This window comes from Bactrocera dorsalis, chromosome 4, assembly GCF_023373825.1.
Source record: "Bactrocera dorsalis isolate Fly_Bdor chromosome 4, ASM2337382v1, whole genome shotgun sequence".
Classification (NCBI taxonomy): Eukaryota; Metazoa; Arthropoda; class Insecta; order Diptera; family Tephritidae; genus Bactrocera; species Bactrocera dorsalis.
The window spans coordinates 3,127,144-3,146,995 of record NC_064306.1 but is presented as its reverse complement, the minus strand read 5'-3'; the positions used below and the strand labels follow the sequence as shown (position 1 = coordinate 3,146,995).

Below are 19,852 nucleotides of genomic sequence, written 5' to 3'. Positions count from 1 at the left end.
ATTTTTTCTGAATTTTTTTTCTATTCTTTAAAACTATATAATTAAAAAAAAATTTGCTTTAAAAAAAATATATTGAAATTTGGTTTAACAAAGAATTTTTAATTAAAATAAAAATAAAATGTTCACTTTGTATTTTTAGTGAAAAAAGATTTTTTTTTAAAGAAAGCACTTTATTTTTATTTGAAAAATATGGTTTCCAAATAATAAAATAAAAATATATATTTTTTGAACTTTATTAATATTAAATTTATTGAAATAGTGAAGAAAAAAAAATTTTGAAAATTTGTTTTAACATCATAAAAATTAAATTTTATTAAAAAAACACAGAAGAAATTGGAATTCAAAAAATTTGTTTGTAAAAAAAAAGAAAATTATTAGTTTTCGAAAAAAACGTATAATTTTTTTTTCAATTTTTTAAATAAAATTATATATTTTTTTTTCGATTATATGTAAACTGTATAACTTTTTTTGAAAATTTGATTTTTATTTACAAATATTTTTTTTAGTTTCAGTTCTAAAAATAATATTTTCTATATTTTTGAGAATTTGAAAATATCAATAATTAATTTTGTTAGAAAATTTTTTCAAATATTATTTATGATTTTTTTTTTCTATTTTTTTTAATTAAAAAAAAAAAATATAATAATAGAGAATAATATTTTTTTTAAATTTTTTTTTCAAAATTTATTAAATTTACAAAAAAAAATTAAATTTCTTTCTTTAAAATTATTAGCATCAAATGCTATGAAAAAATTATTCGTTTTTTTTTTTATTATAAAGTTATTATTTTTTAATGGTAATAAATACGTTGTTTCCAAAGATAATCTTAAAAATAATGAACTTTTTGCTTTTTGATGGAAAATAATTTAATTTTTAATATTTTATCAGTCAAACTCACGTTCTCTTTACTTTTGATATTTTACGTTTTCATTAAAATGCTGAAGTTAAATTTTAGAAAAATGAATTACTTTTAACAGAAACTGCTTTTCAATAACTTCAAGTTCAAGTCCTACTAACACAAATTGTGCCCAATTAAATGTATTATCTGTAAAATAGTGTTTGATAAATATCCTGCTATGTCAAAAATCCAGTAAAATGAACTAAAAAAAGAAATATTTTAATAAAATGAGAATTTATTTATTTTTGCATTGTTTTGAAAAGTGTTTTGTTTCTTTCCGGGTTGGAATTATTACAGCCTTATAACTACAATATAAATTAGTCTGTAACTCCTGTAATTTCTCTCTCTCACTTTTTATCTCTGGTCTTGTTCTTTATATTTCTCGTTTTATTTCTTTCTTTCCGTTTATTTTCCTTACGTTATAGTTCCCACCTTCTCCTCCTTTGTATTCCTAAAATTGTGTAAAATTATGAGGAAGAAGCTCGGCCCAAAACTGTCACTATGCGGCATTTATACTGTATCTAAATTATATATGTATATATGTATATGTATAAATGTTTGTATTTAGTTGTTTTTGTAGTCAATAAAATGAAATTACTCGACTCAGATCGTTTTTGTTTGCGCTTTTGAATATTTAAAGTGTTTTCTTTGTCCAACATTAGTATTTACCACGTTCGTTTATATATATTTAGTGAATATATTTAGCATAGTGTAATGTACATGTGTAATTTTGCAAAATTGTTTGCGTTCCAACGGCCTTCATATAACATATTAATGAGTTAATTAGTATTCATGTGTATGATTTTGAAAGCTTTATAAAAGTTTTGCTTAGAATGGCCGAAAAATAATAACCTATATCAATTTTTAAAGTCTGGCAGCATGTTTTTTTGTTTATTTTTTTAGTTACTTTTGTTATTGTTATATTTTAAGGGTTATTTGTGCGCCGCTGCGTGTATATGTATGTATGTCTGCTGTTGTGCATCAGAACGACTGTTTAGGGTATTGTTTTGCCGGCATTTTGAGTGAAAATTTAAAGTTGACCGTTATGTTTTGCGGACGAAAGCCACTAAAGGGATTGCTGGAGCACAAAGGTATGCGAGAGCAAACGTATGAGTGTATTTGTTGTTATTTGCGGTCAGCAAAAAGTTTTTTTCGATGGGTTTTAATTAAACAAAGTTAAGTAATTTATTAAAATGTAATGAAAATTTATTGTAGCGAGATTTTAAAATTTACTTCGTGTAATTTACTGGGCAGACGTGCACTGCTCGCCCAAAAGCATGCAACATTGAGGCACAAACTTTCTAACAATAACGGTAACGCTGCTGCAGTTAGTGTTTGTTGCACAGTTTTAGGCGCTTAGAAGTTTTGCAGTTAAAAAATGGTTTTTAGTTTAAAATTGAATACTACAAGTGTCAAAAATGTATTAATGGCGTAAACTAAAAATTTTTAAATTGGAAAAAAAATTTCAAAAAAAAATAATTGAATTTTTTTAAATTGAAAATAAAAAAAAATCAAAATTTTTTGAAATAAAATTATAATTAAATTTTTTTTTTTTAAATTAAAAATTTGTTTTAATTTTGAAATTTTTTTAAACTTAAAATTTTTTTTTTAGTTTGAAAATTATTAAACTGTAATATTTTTTTTTTAATTTGAAATTAAAAAAAAAATTTTTAAGGCTACTATTTTCCTGTAAAAAATGTTCGTCCTATAACTGTTATTTTTTATATTTTTTTTGCCAATTTATTTATAAATCAAAGCTGCCACTATTTTTCCTGCCACCTTTGAGCTGCCTGAAATTCTTTTGTAATCCTAACGCTTGATTAATGCAACGCATTTCTTTCATTTTCACCACACTCTCTTCCTCTCCGCTGTGCTTAAAGCTGCTGCTGCTGGGGGAAAAAATTCAATGGCATCAAGAGCAGCGATAATTCAATGGGAATTTCGCTGCTGGACAGCCGTAAAGTACAAGCATTGCATCATGATTTTGTGAGCAGCAAAAGGCAGCAGGTCAACCAGCTGCAGATGGCATACACAAGCGGGGATTTGAAGGCAGTATGGTGGGCGGGGTCGCACACAAACTGAATTGATGAGTGACACAAAGCGAATGAGGGCACTCATCCAGCATAGCACAGAGTTGTAGAGCATGGCATAGCTCAAATGCTGAAAGCAATACCTTTAAAGCTGCCTTTGTGTTTGTGTGTGTGATGTACCGGAGTACAGTGGTGGCCGTAGAAGTAGGGACATCTGATACGACTAGTGTGGTTACTAAGCCACAACGGAATCGCAGTTAACTGCAAAGCTGACGAGTTAGCAAGAAAAGGCATCCAAGCCTCGTTGTCAGCAAAATGGGAACGGGTCTCTGCACCAAACTTTTCGTGTCTACCACTATTTGTTAGTTGGGCTTTGCGGTATCTTGATCAGCGCTGGACTATCCTTAGTTCCTGCATTGTCGGAAGATCCTTTGGGCTCAAGGTGAATCGCAAGAGGTCCAGTGAGTTCTTCGCCTTCAAAACATTCAAACATTCAATCTAACCTAGCCTCCATAGAGACTACGTCGGTTATATATTTAGTTTCGGGATTACGGGCTTCCGTCTCACATAAGCTGGCGTCTCTTAATGCTGAGAACCGCCGCTTATCTTCATTTTTATTTAATTCCAACCAACTACTGTAACACTATTTACTCTGTGACCTGTACCCCACATTGTAACGTGAAGAACGAACCGAGGGGATTCCAGCGCTGCTTTTGTTATTGAACATAACCTCGATTTTTTGATTCTTCCATTCAATTGTAATAAAACGTCAGATTTTTTTTTGCACCTGTCAGCCCATTTCAATCCATCACTGTAAGTGACTTCGTGTGGCATTCCTTGTTTGTCCGCTTGTGTACGCTTATTAATTTTTAATGCCGCGCTGTGAGTGCCATCAAGGACAATCCTCTCTGCTGCCACGCGCCTATAAATTCTGGTATGTGTGTGTGGCTGTCATGTCATGTGCCCACTTTTATCCTCAGTCATCAGCCTCGGCCTTTGCCATACGTTGTAAAAGCGCACACAACCAAAGCAACAACAAAATATTTCGGCAATGACTGCCTGAGCTGTTGAGCCGCCGAGCTGAGCCGCTCGTCCACTCGCAGCCAGAATTTGATGTACGAGTTGTTGGCGCGTCAGCCGCTTTGTCATTTCTCAGCGACCTACCAGCGCTCCTGTCACACACTCACTTCCCTGTCTCACCCCACGCTCACTCACACTGCTTACCTTCGCCCTCTCCCGCATTCCTTGCTACCTTTCAGGCTTGCTACTTTGCGGTAATGACATTTGATAAACAAGTAGCCGACAAACGGGAATTCGCCAAAGCAATAACAAAATGAGAAAAACAACAACAAAACAACAAAGTTGGCGGAAAAGCAATAGCAGTTAAATTTGGAGTAAAGTTCAACGAATTGTCGAGAGAGTTTGTGCGCGTTCGGCGTTTGATTTAGCTGTGTGGGTGTATGTGTGTGCGTTTATACATATACTGTTTATGTGTTAGTGTGTGAAGTTTTTGCTTCGTGTTGTGCAAGCTTAGCACATGCTTGTGCAAATCCTTGCTTTCGTCACTCGTCTGCAGTTACTGGATTAGTTGCCGGCGTTTTCAGTGGGCCGGTCAGCAATGTTGCCACATTTTATGTTCCTGATGTATGTCTGTGCGCGTGTGGGTGTGTGCATATTTATTGCTGCCGCTTTCAACATGCTGGCAGTGTTTTCACAGTTTTATTTTACATTTTTTTAATTTTTTTAATTTTTTTTTTTTAATTGTTTATACCCTATACCGGACATTTTAAATTTGCCATGCAGTTTGTAAAAAACAAAGAAAACGTTGGAGACTTTTATAGCATGTTATATGTATGTACACATGATCAGCATGACGAGCTAAATCGATTAAGTCACGTCTGCCCGGCTGTCTGCCTGTCTCTCCGCGTGTATATATACGAACTAATCCCTCAGTTTGTGAGATATCGATCTGGAATTTTGCACACGTTCTTTTCTCACCGAGAAGGTACTCAATTTGTCGGAACGACCGACATCGGACTACTATAGTATATAGCTGTCATACAAGCTGAACGATCCGCTTGAAATGATTGTATGGAAAACTCTTTCATTTGGCGAGTTATCTTCACGATATTTTGCATGTGTTATTGCCAAAGGCAGTGATGCAATCTCCTAAGAATTTGTTCAGATCGGATCACTGTAGCATATAGCTGCCATACAAACTGAACGATAAAAATTCGTGCAAGCGATCTTTTGTATTTGTGAAGGGTATTGTGGCTTCGGTACAATCGAAGTTAACCTTTTTTTCTATTATATATATATTTATTTTTTTGTTTTTACTTTTTTTTTGTTGTTTTTATTTGCCGACCCTCCTCCCCCACGCTGTTGCATTACCACTTAAGTTTTTACTGCGGTTAACATTAGTCTGACCGGCGATAATTTTACGCCTGTCATCAACGTAGTGCGTAAGTGTGTTTTTGCGCAAATATTTTATGCTACTTTTTGTGCGCTTTAAAATCCATTGTTGTGTATAAATTTTTTTTCAGAAAAATTGATATTTTTTTTTTGAGTTGATATACCCGATGCTTTTAAATTTTTTGTTGTTGAAATTTTATATATTTATATAATGAAAATTTGTAATTATTCAAATGAGGGTTTTTAATTATCTAAATGCAGCCTTTTATTTTTTTTTGTAAATTTTTCCATTAGGTACTAAAAAGTTATGAGAAAAACTTTATTCATATTTTTTACAAAAGGCGAATTCTGATGTAATTATGTAAATTGTCAATTTTTTTTATTCGAATATTTAGGATGATATTCAAAATTTCGAAAAAAAAATTTTTTGCGGTATTTTTGAAAATTTTTCTCTCACTTCAAATTTTTTCCTACTGGGTGCATTTCACGTAAATATTTTGTATATTTTAAAGTTAGAATTTCTTGTGCTAAATTCTAATATTGCGTTACGCAATACACATTTCCTGCCGCACATGCCAATTACCGGCGTTTCCCCCAAGGCCGATTTGCCGCTGGCCACATGTAAAAATTGTATGTAAAATGTTGCAAAAGTGTCAATTACAGTTTACATTTTAATTGAACTCGATCTGCCGAAACGAGCCTAAACGTCAATAGAATGCAATATTTGCAAGCACGTCACACACAAGCACACACACAAAATGCCATTTAGTCAAAATACACACATAACTGCTTACATAATTCATGTAAATACACGCAGATTACATATGTTACTCATACGCAGCGGCGCACGCTGAACACGCTATACACCAGAGGCATTTACCAGTTAAATATGTAACCGCTTTAGTAAATTTTAATGCAGGCATATGTGTGTGTGTGCATTTTAAATAATTTTAATATCACTACATAACTGCATTTAGTTATGCATTTTACGCTTGCATGTCGCTCATACGCCCCGGAGGCCAGCACAGCGAACAAATGAAGCGTGCGAATGCAACATGACAAGTTGACTGACTGGCTGCCTGGCTGACTTGTAAGTGCAATGTGTGCGATTATGAAGTGTTCGGACATGCAATTTTGCTGCACCGTTATGTGTATGGCATATATGTATGTATATGTATGTGTGTTTGGCATTTGCATATTTACTTTATGGCAATATGTAAGCCATAACTAAAAAATATAATAAATTGTTAATATGGTAATTCCATATCAATATGGTCGTGTGTATGTATGCGTGTGTTGGTGCAAATATTTATGCGCCATATTTATGCAGACATTTATTATGCAAATACGCACGCCAGTGTGTGGCTGTCAGTCATTTTGTCGGCTTGCATGCAACGCAAATATTTGAAAAGCAGTCAAAGCCGAGCGTAAACTCGCTGCTGAATGTGGCAATTAAATTAATTGCAACAAGCTGCTACCCAACTGATGTTGTGTGTGTGAGATTGTTAATTTATTAATAAATATTTGAGTAAAACTAATTTTTTTCGTTGTTAATTTTTTAATTATATAGGTGTTTAGTATTTAAATTTTAACTTTTTTATATGTAAATTTAATTATTTTTTTTTTTTATTTTAAATTGTTTTTAATTATTTTTTTTTTTTTATTTTTGTTTTGTATGTAAATTAATTTCTTTAAAATGTGTTTTTTAATAAATTTTTTTTTATAATAATTTTTTTTTAATAATTTTTTTTTTTTAATTTTTCTGTACAATTTATTTTTATAATCATATACATATGTATATTTTTTATGAAATTTTCTTATCAATTTCATTAATATTTTTTTATTTCCACAAATCATTTATGGTCCAGTTCATTACTCGCACGTGTCCGCAAATGTATGAATGTAGCATGTGTGTTGCAACAATATGCTAATAAATAAATATAAGTCTTTGGCAACAAAAAGCCATCGCTAATCCACTGTAAGCTTTATTAATACCCATATTAGCTTAAGTATTTGAAGCAAAAAATATTGTAACAGCAATTTATATAATACAAAAATTTGGCAGCAGCAGCTGTTGCTACTTGCAAGCACTTAACTGCAGCATATGTATGTTAGTTAATATGTATGTATATTTAGCCTGCTGTCATTAGTAATATAACATAGAAATACATATGGAAAAATATTAGCTTGAAGTTATTCGCACAGTGGTGGTCGAAGGGTTAAAACTGTTTAAATAAAAAAAATATATGAACTTGATTTTTTTATCATTTTTCCCTCTAAGAATTTTAGAAAAAAAAAAATTCTAAATATTTTTTTTTTCAAGATTTATATAAATTTAATTTTTTTCTCAAAAATATTTCAGTCGAAATTTTTTTTTTATTTATTTTTGGTCTTAGAATTACTAAAAGAGCAAAATTAAAAATAATTTTTCTTATCCAAAATCAAAAAAATTTTGGCAAAATTTTTATTTATTTTTTTTTGGTCTAAAAAAACTATTTTAAAACAAAAAATATTTTGAATTTTTCTTTCAGATATTTAAGTTAATTGTTTGAAACTATTTATTTATTCTTTGCGTTAAATTGTGATGTATTTGTTATTATTATACAAATAAACAACAAAAAATTTTTATTTTTATTTTATATAAAATAATTTTTTTCCATACTACTTTCGAGAAAAAATAATAAAAAATAAAAATTAAACGATTTTTTAATTAAAATATTTTTTTTTTTATTAAAATAATTTTTTTTCGCAAAATAAAAAATAAAAATAAAGATTAAACGAATTTTTTAATTAATTTTTTTTTTAAATGAAATAATAATTTTTTCTCAAAATTTATTTTTTAATAAAAATATTTGAAAATTCTATTAGTTTATAAATTTTATAAAATGTAATTTTCAAAAAAAAATTATTTTTAATTTACTTAAGTTAATTTGTTTTTCTCTTGTGTCAACACTCTTAAGACACACTGTGGGCATGCTCCTAATGGATATACTTGAATATATCTCGCTTTCAGCACACACACATACTCCTATTAATATGTATTTACGCAGATCCCTTCAAATCCCAGCTTATTTATATGTTTGTCTGTCTGCTTACATCATCTGTGTCAATACAGCAGTGTTGCTAAGCATCCATAATGCCAACAATCACAATATGCATAAGTGCAAGCACACACACACACAAATCTGCTTTACAATCAGCTTCGTCATAACAAACCGCCGGTATTGAATTGTTTTTGCGCATACACAAACACATACCGTAGCTCATCTCTTGCTCACTCTGTCACTCGGCCGACATAAATTGACATTTGATTTGACATCAGCTCGGCGTCTCTGACTTATTGCATTCATATCGAAATTTACAAGCACATATGAATACATTGATTCTACAAAATGATGAATGTGTGTATACACACAAACATACATATGTACGTTACATATATAAGTCCTCATCTTCTCCATACCTTTTAGTAGGAAGGATGTTATACTGAACGGTCTGTAAGATTTTGGCAAGGAGTAGTTTTCCTTTCCCGGGTTCGATATCCTAATCGGTAATTTGATATTCCATTCTTGATACTAACAACTCATAATGTTACGTATACGCCATGCGGTCAAGTGCTAATATTATTATTTGAAGTAGAGTTTATTTATATTTGTGTTCAAAAACTATAAAAGATAATATAATATACATAAATATGTACACCTAAAATATTGTTGCTTTGAAAATATTATTTGAAATATTAATTCTTTCGATATATGCTCGGAAAGTAAATATGACTACTATTCTACTTTAAATTTAATAAGCTTATGCTGATACTAGTTTTAGAGCAAATTTTGGAGCAAATAAAAATAATTGCAAGATATTTTTAGATTTGCTGTTTCACACAGCTACCCGCAACATACATGTACACATAATTTAACCCCTTTACAGCCGCCTAATCGAATTCCATTATTTACTCAGCATATTTCTATTTGATCTTAAGCTTGAGCTTGCACTTTAATTAAAAGAAAACAGAGTAAAGGATTAAGTGGTCATTTAAAAGAGAGCCGACTGAGAGCTAACGCTTGGGAGGTAGTTTACACATATGTACATACAGATATACATATGTATGTATATACAATATATGTATATGTATCTATATATACAACTCGAGTGTGTAAAAAAAGCGTAAATCGACTTGTATTTGAGGCAGGCATAGAACTTGATAGAATATGTGCCGATTTAAAAAATAAAAAAAGAGAAAATACAACAAAAAATATTTGATGAAATATTTAATGAATTTCATAAATTCTAATATTGCAAATCTATGCACACATACATGTACATTTCGGCAATGCATTGTTCTGTTTCTATTCATATAAATATTCATACTTTCTTACACACTCAGTCATCGCTGACCCATTTCGCTTGATCGCTTTGTGTGAAAAATTATACAAAAAAGTAAAAAGTTTTGGCCGAATTTTCGCTACGTGTCTTTATACATATGTATTTGTGTATGTATGTGTTTATAGCAATTGTACTTAATACCTTTCTAGTAAACAATATGTTGGCAAAAGCAATACGAAAAGCAAAAATTGAAAATACCCCAGACAATGGGTAGGAAAACATGGCGCCAAGACTCGAGGCAACATAAGAAATATATTAATAAAAGCGGTGAAGGCGAAGTAGAGCATGAAGAAAGTGGCAAAACGCAAATAAATGAAGCGTGTGAAAATGCACTTGCTTGTACAGAAAAGAACAGTTACATATACCAAGGTGTATATAGCGAAAATGCGAGAGAAAGCGGTGAAAAAACAATTGCAGTTTCATAAGAAACGTGTGCGTGTTACAGCTGTTTTAAAATTTGGTGGCATTTGATGTTTTCAAAAATGTTGAATCAAACTCTATTTATGTATATTTTTACAATTTTATTTTGACGTTTTAAATTTAGCACACATCTTTGCTGAACATTTTTTAAAGCAAATGTATTCAATTGTATTAGAAATATAAAAAAAGTTTTGAATTTTCAGAATTTTATTTTCAAAATTGTTTTAAACTTTTCTTTATAATTGTAAATGTATTACACATCATTGCTAAAAAAAAAATCATATCATAAATTTCTAAAAAAAATTATCAAAATTTTCTGACTTTTTACAAAATTTATAAAATTTCGCTCTTTTTTTTTAAAGCAAACGTATTTGCTAAAAAAAATGTTCACAATTTTCTGATGTACTAGAAAATGTAAAAAAATTCAAAATTTTTAGAATAAAAAAAAATATTTTTCAAAATTTATATAAACTTTCCTTTATAATTGTAAATGTATTGCACTGCACATCTTTGTTAAAAAAATGTTTTCAGAATTTTTTCAAATTTTTTTTTCAATATTTATAAAATTTTTTTTAAACATTTTTTTTCAAACGTATTTAATTTAGTAGAAAATGTAAAAAAAATCAGAAAAAAAAAAATTCAAAATTTATAAAAAAAAATGATTAAATCTGTAAATTTCGAACTCCTATGAAATTACACTGTATCTACTTGCATAAATTGTAAAAAATCCGCAGAGCAAACTGGCAACCAAATTGCTGGCAGAGCGCACAGAAATTCCAGCAACAAGATTTTAGCGGCAAGAGCCCAAGTATTTTTATACCAACAAGCAAAAGCGTTCTACTTTCATATTGTGCCATGAATTTTCAAACATAAACATGCATACACGCATACATATGTACACACGCCCATGCATACAGCAAACATAACTGCGCATATCAATATGCTCCCATTTGCCTACAACTCGTTAGTTGCAAGTTTATTTGTTGCCGTTTGAGTGCCCTCATTGGGGATTGTGGTACCTTGTGCCCTGTGCAAGGAATATAGGTACAAGCTACGAAGCACAAAGCAAAAGAAATCGGTAAAAATGGACAACATTTTGCCAGCAATGAAAGATCTGGAACGGTTGTACTAACAGTTGCTTTCAAAATCGTCATGCAAATAAAGCAACAAAGCTGCTATAGCAGGCAGCTGAGACCGTGCGTTCAATTGCCAGTGTAGGGTTGCCTAGATGTAGCGCAACCGATACGTATGTATGTAAAACTACTTACTCAATGGTGGTATGTTCCAGCAAAGAGTAGTCCTGTGGGTTTATGAAAGCAATTTTTTTCTCAAACAAATTTTTAGAAAACTCCAATATTTTAATAAAATAGTACTCAAAAAATCATATTTTTTTCTTAAAAAGTTAATAAGGTTTTCTTTAAAATTAAACAAAGTAATTATATAATTTTTTCTAATAAAATTTTTTTTCTAAAAGTTTTTCATTAAAATTAATTAAAAAAGTTTAAAAAAAATAGAAAGCCAGTTGAATTAAAGCTATTTTGTATTCTTCAAAACTAAAATATAATATTTTTTTACGAAAAATTTTTAATTTTTTTCAAATTTTCTAAATTTTCAAAAACTCAAAAAATTAAAAATTTTAGCAAACTTTAAATTTTTATCAAATGTTTAGAAATTACAAATACAATTGTAATAAATGTAAAGAAATTACAAATAAAAATTTGAAATTCTGCTAAAAAAAATTAATTTTTTAAGTTTTTGAAAATTTAAGAATTTTTTGCAATTTTTCTCAGTTAAAATTTTTCAATTCTAGAATATTTTTCTCTTGTAAAATTTGAAATTTTTAAATTTTTTTCCTATTCTATTTTCAATTAAAATTCTGTAATTTCTCTCAATCTCAATGGCTTGGCAACATTTGTAGGCATTAATACATAGTATTTATGTAAACAGAAAACTGCAGATATAACTCCGTCTACTGGAGCGAATCGCTTGCATAGCATGTGTACTATATTTATCTCATATCCACTAAAGGTGCTTGCCTGCATTATTTTTTCACCCACAAACACTCTTTTCCAAAGGTTAGTGTGCTGCTCCAGCGCCTCAACTCCTGCCACCTGAGGCACTTGCTTTTCCTGCATTGCTTGTGGATCTGTAATTAATTTCGCTTGCCATCTGCCAGTAACTGCCATTCAAATTCAAAGCAATACATATACATACATACATATGTATATACACACGTATCCAACCAATTTTATAAAATCGTGCACATTTACTTGCACTTGTAGTTGATTGCATATACATATACATATGTGTGTGTGTGTTATTGTTGTTGCTTAATTTTGCCGAAAACAATTTAAAAAAACTGTAAAATGATTGCATTTCTCATTTCTTTTCATTTAATTTCTCTGCCCCTTCACCAGCATGTCTGTCTGCATCAAATTGTGGTCAATTAGTTGTTTGGATTGGTAGGCGTGCGTTGCGTATACGTAACCTCTCAGTACCACTGTTCGAGTATGAGTGCCGTCATCAGGTAAACCGAGTGTAATGGCTGACTGCGTTTGTGTATGTGTATGTATGCTGCGGCTTTGAGTGCGCAATTGCTTGATATTTGCTCAGTCGCTTCTAGGAAAAACGAAAGAGTCTTGTAGTTTTCTGTTCTTCATTTCGATTGCTACTGTTTATAGCATTTTGGTAGAATATATGCGCATGTACTTGCATATATGTACATATGTACATTGTGTTGAGTTGAATTTTCATGCTTTCAGTTATTGCTTATAGTATTTAAAAAAAGCCTAAGTTATGAATTTTTGGATTTAACCGAATATAATTTCGCTCGAAAAATTTTGGTTAAACCTAAAAATTTTTATGCAAAATTGGTTTTGTGGCATTTTACGTCGTTCAAAGTCATTAGATGAATTTTCGTATTAAAGATTGAGATACAAATTCCATCATATTCGGAAATAAAGTTGGTTTTTTGAAAAAAAAATATTTCAAAGCTTCCAAATCCACTTGGAACGGTATAAAATAAAAAAATTGAATGGAATTGAAAAGTTTTGAAAATTTTTTGGATTATATTTTTTTTATTATATTTTTTTTTATTATATTTTTTTTTTAAATATATTTTTTTAATATAAAAAGTTGCCGAAACAATAAAAAAAATAAGAAATAAAAGATAAAATAGTAAGCAATGGAGATTGAGTTTAATATAATTTTACAAATTTAATTAAATTTAAATCTATCAAATATGTCTTATACTTGTAAAGATTTATTTGTTATTTAATCATATATTGTTTTTTTGAAAAGTTAGAATTTTAGAAAACAGTTTTAAATAAAAAATAAAATGTTGAAAAAATTGTATTTTTTTAAAAACAAATTTTTAAAATTTTTGAAAAAAGTTAAATAATTTTTTTTGTAAAAATAAAATTTTAGTTTCTGTAAAGAATTTATTTTAATGAAGCTAATTTTTTTTAAAGCTAAAACTCAAAAAAATTAAATTAAATTAAATTAATTTTTTTTTTGTAAAAATAATATTTTTTTTTTGTAAAGAATTATCTTTTATTGAATCATTTGTTGTTTTTTGAAAAGCTAGAATTTAAAAAAAAAAAAAAATTAAATAAAAAAATTAAATTTTGGGAAAAAGTAAAAAATTTTTTATATTAAAATTTTGAAAAAAAAAATTAAAATAAAATTTTTTTGTAAAAATAATATTTTTGTTTTTGTAAAGAATTATTTTTTATTGAATCATATCTTGCTTTTTGAAAAAAAAAAAGTATTCAATATTACAAATATATACTTATGTATGTATTCATTTTGCCTACTCAAATCCGCTCACATATACTTGTATTGCTTTTACTGCTACATACACACATGTAAATATATGCAATATGTACCAAACAGCTTACAACCCAGCATGTAAAATCTTACCTATGTACATACATACATACATATATGCAAAGGGTTTTGAAATGCTTCGCTCGCAAACAGAGATAAGCATGTCAATTTGTATACCCAATGCTCACAGCGGGGCAACAGGCATACACATATGTACATACAAACGCATGTAAAAACGTATCTGCCACCACACGTAGGCCTCTACTCGGCTCAGTCGCTTGCTGCACAGTGTTAAGCCTCAGTTTGTTTACGGCTTGTAGCTGTTGGATTACGAACAGCACTGTTTTCAACACACACACACACCCATCGTACTTCATATATTTACTCATATGCTTGCTTTTGTCACTTGAGCTTAAGCTTTTCAGCAGCGTGTAAGCATAATGATAAGACGCAAATAAAAAATGTGAAAAAGTAATGAAAAAAGTAACAAGAATATCATAGAAAATAAATAAGTAGCAGGCACTTGAGTCGTAAATTTGTATTATTAAATATTTGCATATTTATTGCGCTGCTCGTGTGGCAATTAAGTGGCTTAGGCTCGCAGTAGGTGATGGGCGAAAATCGCACACAGTCAAACTCATATGTGTGAAGATAAATATCTTTGGGCTTCTGCAATAATAAAACCGAAACACTTGTTTTTGTATGCATGTGTCTGTATGTGTTAGCGTGTGTTCGGCTATAAATTTTTCTTAAACGCTTTAAAGCTTGAAAGATTTCTTTAGCTTTCTACGAATTTCATAAATTTTGGTGACTATTTTAGTCATTGTGGGGACTCAGCTGCGAAAAAAGTGAAAAGGAGAAAATATTTTAATTAAAAATATTTCTCAAATTGTTAAAAGCAATAAATATTGATTTACAGAGAGTAAAGCAAGTGATTACCGAAGAGCAGAAAATATAAACTATTATTTGTGACAACTGCAAGGAAGATATAAATTTATGATATACAAGTTTTATATTTAATGGTGGCTAAAAATCTGCAAAAGGAAATCCTCCTGTATCCTTCTGTCTCTGGGGCAATGGGTGTGGCCGAAAGCTTGCAATGTTATGAGTTTAATCTGACTTTGGTCTAGTTGAGTTATTATATTGCAGGCAGGCGGCACCTAGCGATCACAGATATGTTCCCAAATCATCCTCTAATGGAGGACTGCTTTTTATGCAACCTCAGAAGGAGGTGAGTGGGTGAATACAGATGACCTGATGCTACTCTTTTACCCCTTGCATTCTGCTATACACAACAACAACAACTTTTAAATATTTCAAAAACAATTCACCAAGTGTCAATGAACCATTTTGCTTCAAGTGATCGCCACTTCCGAACTATGAAAAACTGAAGAGTTTAACACTTGAGTAGCTAGAAAACAGATATGACGCAGAATATGGCTTTCAGAGAAGGGAGCGACATACATCGACAATAACCACTTACTTTGACGTGCCGCAGCTGCCACGGTGAGCAGCTAAAGTATGCGACGCATGCTTACACGCTTTTCCTTTGAACTCGCAACTCGCTTTGGCGTCGCAAACTTTTTTATTGCCAACTATTTGCTTACTAGCGCGAGTCTCTGTGGCAAGTGTAGAGAAGACAACAGATAACTACTTAGAACGTGTTAGGCAACGGCAAAGCGGGGTACAGTCTGAGAGGGCGTAGTTGCATGCCACATGCAGGCAATTTCAGCAACTGCCACTCATATTGGAAATAGCTTGCCGAACTAGTAGCTGTTTATAGCAAACTTTTGTGTTTCCTTCCTTCACATGTGTAAGTGTTTGTGTGGGGGGAAGATGATAGCAAGGGCCTGTTGTGTTGTTTTTGTACACTTTATTGATAAGTTTGATAAAGGATTGAGTGCCATAGCTGGCATACTTTCCGAGTTGTGTGCAGATTTTCAAGCAAAGATGCGGGTGCAAGAGTAAAGGCGGTGCTGCTGTGGTGAATAACGGTAACAGGCATGAAAAAGGGTGCGCTGCAGTGTGTGTGTGGTAACCTTATATATGTATGTATATATATGTTATACTATTTTTTTGTAGGTTCCTTTATCCTTTTTCACATGCTTTTCCTGTAAGTAGTGCTTGTGTATTTGTTGTTGCGTTTGACTCTATAAATACTTTTTGCAACTACAAATTTTGTTTTTGCCGCGTGTTTGCTTTATCTTAGCGCCACATGCACATGTCAAAAGCTTGCCAAGTTTTATTAAGCATTAAGTGCTTTTGCTAGTCAACGCCAAAGCTCTTGGCTGTCGGCAGCGCCATTATCTCTTGCCACAGCAGCTGCTCGACCTGCCGCCAACGCCTACAACTTAGTGGTGCCCACACTCTGCTTCGCTACTGTCGCTGTACTCTGCTTTAAGCCACCTCTTGCCGTTGTGCTGCTTAAGCGCCTGCCGCCTGCTACATGCAACAAATCAGCTGTTGCTTAAAGAACCACAAAAATTCACACTTTTTGTAATACAGCATATTCTGTAAGGCAACTATGAGGCTTAAAGCAGCCTTCAAATATATTTTGAAAATCTGTATAATAAATTTGCAATATTCAACTAAGGTTTACATATCAAAATACTCTGCTGTTTATTGGCGCAATGGTTTTGGTTTGAAAGGAATACGCCGGCTAGTTGAAGGTGCCACGGGCTTCCTCGTTAAAACTTTCAACAAACATTTTACTTCTTCTCGCATTGAACTTTCGTAGAAACATGCGAGTATATAGATATTTACTTTCACAGATTAGCGTTTATGTATGTCTGTATATTTATAAATGTTTATATATGTATGTATCGTTGGGTAAAAACCGTGTTTTCGGCTTATCGCTTGAAACCAAGTTTTCACCATGAAATTTTGTAATATGTGCCGTTTAGTACGAAAGATTAAACGTACCCCCACTCTTCACCCTTGAACTTTCGCCCGAAATATTGAAATGCTCAACTACTTTATTTCTATACTAACTCGGAGTATGGAAATAGTTTAGTAAAACACAGCAGTGAAAATGTTCAGTATCTGCAAATACTCGGCCAAAGTTTGACCAGCCAGAGCTATTTAATAAATTTGAGTTTTAAGCAAATTTAAATTGCTTATCGTCACTTTACTCAAATCAGTTAGGTAAGGATTAGCTGTAACTGACGCAGAATGTAAGGTTTAAATTCGCGGTAGTAGAAAAAAAGTTACAACTGTTCAAAACTGATGGAAAATAATGAAGAAATTCGCTATATTTTATAAAAAAATAGGTGGAAGTTTGATTAGAAATACGAAAAGACTTTTTCGACTACTGTAAATAATCCCTTTCAGCCAAATTTTAAGTCAATGTACATTTCGATGCCCAGATAAATCAAATTTAAGTGGGCAAGAGATGATTTATAGACAATCTAGAAAGCTTATTGCCTTAGAGAAAAAAACATTTTGATTTAATAATCCCTTCTGAAATATTGTGGTTTAAGATCATGCTGCCATCGTTTTTAATTAAATTTATTATCATTTTTATTTTTAAAAGCAATAGTTTACTCACTTCATTAATTTTTTTTGTTTATTTTGTATCCTATATTTAAAATTTCTTTCTTCCTAATCAGGCTTAGCGCGTGAAAATTGAACGATTTACCAAAGTCGCAGAAATCAGTTTTATTAGTAATTTAATAATAATTTTGATATAAAACATAGATTAATTAAAGCTTTATATGCTTGGAAAACCACAAAAATTAATTAGTTTGTCGAAATAAATCAGCAAAATGGCAATAAATGATATCAAAATAGATGGGAGGTAGCAATACATAAGTGCAACGGGGCGTATGAGTGACGGAGTGTCAGTGTGAAGTTGTATGAATGCTGATGTGTTTGGTTTGGATAAATAAAAATAAAATAATAAAGCGGATAGAAATAGATAATGCTGGTCAAAAATTGTGTGCAAAAAATGTTTTAATATATATGTACATACATACATGTATATATAGTATTGACTGTGATTTTAATAGATTTTAGTTTTCAATGTTATTGAGACGAAAATATTTAATATAACATAGATATTTTTTCTAAAAGTTCAAAAAAATTGTAAAAAATATCTAAAAATTCCAATTTTTCACATTGAATATAGTTCACACATTATTTCCAGCATTTCCGTTGAAATCTGGTGTTCAACCAAGGCATGTTATTAATTCTAGTTTTTATAAATATATTTTTTATTTTTTTCATATGATGAAAAATGCAGTCCAGTTCCTACTTTTTACCCTTACAAGCTGTTGCATTATTTATTAGCTGCATTTTGTCGTGTGCAAGCCACAATTAATTTCTTTTTGGCGTTAAAAATCTGCGCCGGAAGTACATTTGTACATGTAAATATGTATTTTGTGATAATTTTTTATTGCTATTTTGTTAATTTCATAGTTTGCCATTGCTTGAAATTTAATATATGTTGGCTATTTAATGCTTTTCCAGCTATTAAAAAATTTAAAATTTCTTGAACAAATATATATGTACAATATTTTTATATTTTTAATTTAAAAATTCCGCATATTGACTAGAGAGAAATATTTTACATCAATTCTAGCATAAAAATGAGTTTTAATCTTTTTCCCACTACACGTTTTGAGTTTCTGTAACATGAATCCAGTGATTTTTTCGCAGCTCTTAGAAATCATGTTTACCTTTTTGGTATTTTTTTTATCATAATTTAATACTCAGTTGCTTTTTGTTGTAAGCTTTTATTTCTTTGCATGCCATTGGCGATTTTTCGCATAAAAATGCTGGAGAATTGAGGGTTATTCAAAGTTTCTGTTGAAATCTAAATATAAAATTTTATTTAAATAAAATAGAAAATATTTTATAAATTATGTATTCATATGCGTTCGAAATTAATGTATGCATTAAGACACAACAAAATCAGTTTTGCTTTGGTCTGTCATGGCGTATGAGTAATTGTGTAGTTAAAGTGGCGCGCAAAATGTTGCACATACGCCATGTTTGACAGCAATCGCGCCCTTGTAGAATTTATTGCCCACAAAATCAAATTGATTGAACAAATTAAAACTAACGGTACACCACAAACGATTGGCGTGCTATTTCTACGGCTAATTTATTGCAGGAAAATAGTATTATAATTTTTTAAATGTATAAATTAGAATTTTTTTTAAATAATACTCATAATATTTTTTGGTGTAAAAAAAATAATAAATTTTTTATTTTAATATTTTTTGTTTTTGATAAAAAGAAAAATGTTAGAAATTAAAAAAAAAAATAATTTTTCTCTTATTAAATACAAGCATTATTTTTAAATTTTCTGAATTATTATTTATTTAAAGTACATCTTTAAAAAAAAAATTGGAAATAGTATTATGATTTTTTTTTAAATCTACATTCATGGACAAAAGCAAAAATGTTGGTATTATTTTTTTTTTATTTTCAAAATTAATTTTTCATGAATAAAAGGAAAAGAAATGTTAGAATTTTTTTGAAATAATTTTCATAATATTTTTTTGGTTGAAAGAAAAAATTTTTGATAAGAAAAATATTAGAATTTTTTTGAAAATAACTTGTTCTTTTACTCAAAGCAAGCACTTTTTATTTTCTGAATTAACCGTTATTTTAAATATATAACACAAAAATTATAAAAATATCCCTATTTGAAAATTTTAATATTCAATATTAATTTTTTCATATTTGAGAAAATTATGTCAGTAATTATTGTTCAGTTTGTTCAGTTTAAAATGGATCTGGTGACAAAGTTTTGAACATGACAAATTTAAAAAAATATTTATAAAAAATTGTAGCTGTTTGTAAAAAAAATCTGAAAAGTTTTACACATTATTGAAAACTTTTTGTTAAAAAAAAAAATATATGTATATGAAAA

At 30.1% G+C, this 19,852-nt stretch overlaps 1 protein-coding gene across 4 annotated transcripts in view; it reads right to left on the bottom strand.

The window, feature by feature from the left end:
- The window catches only part of LOC105231954 (serine-rich adhesin for platelets), a 106,080-nt gene that overhangs the window by 26,042 nt on the left and 60,186 nt on the right, over window positions 1-19,852 (bottom strand). The gene's annotated exons all lie outside the window — the stretch shown is intronic.